Source organism: Nilaparvata lugens, chromosome 11 (assembly GCF_014356525.2).
Source record: "Nilaparvata lugens isolate BPH chromosome 11, ASM1435652v1, whole genome shotgun sequence".
Lineage (NCBI taxonomy): Eukaryota > Metazoa > Arthropoda > Insecta > Hemiptera > Delphacidae > Nilaparvata > Nilaparvata lugens.
This window is the reverse complement of record NC_052514.1, coordinates 6,542,797-6,544,625: the sequence shown is the minus strand read 5'-3', so window position 1 is coordinate 6,544,625 and position 1,829 is coordinate 6,542,797.

Genomic DNA, 1,829 nt, shown 5'->3' with positions numbered 1-1,829 from the left:
TGGTGTCGAATCTGTTTTTGTAACCTTGTGAGCTTGTTAGTTTTATGGTGAATTCTACCTTGCAAGTGGAATAGAATTGGAACAGGCAGTTGTACAAAAACCTGGAATTGATCAATCTGTACAACGAATTCAAATACAAACATCATTGAATGGGAAAGAGTTTTAGGCTTTAATGTGTTTTCGGAATTCAAATAACAATCTGATCAAAAAAATTCCTTTGCATTAAAAATAAATTAAACAAGAATATCAATCACAGTGATTATGTGTATGAAACGTAGGCCACTTGTTGTGTTTGAAATAGAAGCATTACAAATAGCTCTCCGAATTGATTGGAGTTCAATTTGAAAAGTGAGCAGATTAGGAAATTCTTGGTAAACTCCAATAATGTCAATATTTAAAACCAAGGAATATTTGTTTTTCAAACTCATTTTCCTCATTGCTGAAAACGGCCTATAATCATTACAAATAGCTTTCCAATTTGATTGGAGTTCAATTTGAAAAGTGATCAGATGTGGAAATTCTTGGGAAACTCCCAAAAAGTCAATATCGAAAACTCACGTATATTTGTTTTTAAAACTCATTTTCCTCATTGCTGGGAAAAGCCTAAGGCTAAATGGAAATAGTGGTTGGAAAATTCAATTAACTCATCTCTATCAGTTTCAGGTTGTGCTAGTAAACAAATGTGATTCTTCCTCAATTTATTTCAATTAACGATAGTGTTTATTGTAGGGAACACGTGTGTTGAAAACATATTATTACATATTAACGTGTGTGTTTATTGTCTACCAGAATGCTGCAATTTAGTCCCACCAAACGGCTGCAATTAACAATTAACCAAATTACTATCGTGAGAGAAAATTACTATTGTGAATTACTATTGTTCAATTACTAATTGTGAGAGCTGGTGCAGATTACGGAAGACTTCGGGTAAAGAGGACGCGAATAAGTTTCCTGTTAAAAACCCTCTATTACCTGAAAAATGAAAGAGTGAAAATTGAAGATAATATGAATTCAATAAGTAATGCAATAAATTCGAGTATTCATTGTCAAGGGAACTCTATCAAAATGAGGTTTCAGATTGAGGTTTCAGACAACTATTTTAAAATGGAATATTTCTTATTCTTCATTCATTTCATTAGGGCTGCTTGAAAGTCTAATTGCTTTTTCTCTTGAGGTGCGTACAGATAGACGCGCCGCGAACTTTTGCAATTCACTTTTAATCAGCTGATGCCAAGATTTTTATATCTGTGTCTCACCGTTTCTGTAAAAATACAGATATAGTCAGCTGATTAAAAGTGAATTGCTCATGTTCGCGGCGCGTCTATCTGTACGCAGCTTTAGACAGGACTAGTCTCCGTCAATCACTTTATTATTATAAGTCGAAATAATAATTAAGTTCACCTCCAAAAGCTTCAAACAACTGATGGTTGAAAAGAAAATTAGTAAAATGATCGTATTTCGAAAATTATTTAAAAAATAATTCTTTTCTCATGTCATCTATGAGATAGATCAAGTTGATTGTTGACAGTATAATCATTGGAATGTTGACTCATTGAGGCAAGCTCCATTGAGTTATAAGATTACTTAATAGTAGGCTACTTCAGAATGACCCATGTATACTGTATACTGTATACTCTTACATTTTCCATCACTATAACCAGAGACATGAAAATAATTATTATGCTTATCCTTTATCTATGCTATAACCCACGCATACAACTATCATCCTCTGAAAAAACTGATGACTAAAGGCATAGATTTCAATCCACCTTAATCACCTAATAATAGTTCTATGAACAGTAGACCTCAAGCAACCTAGACCTCAAGAC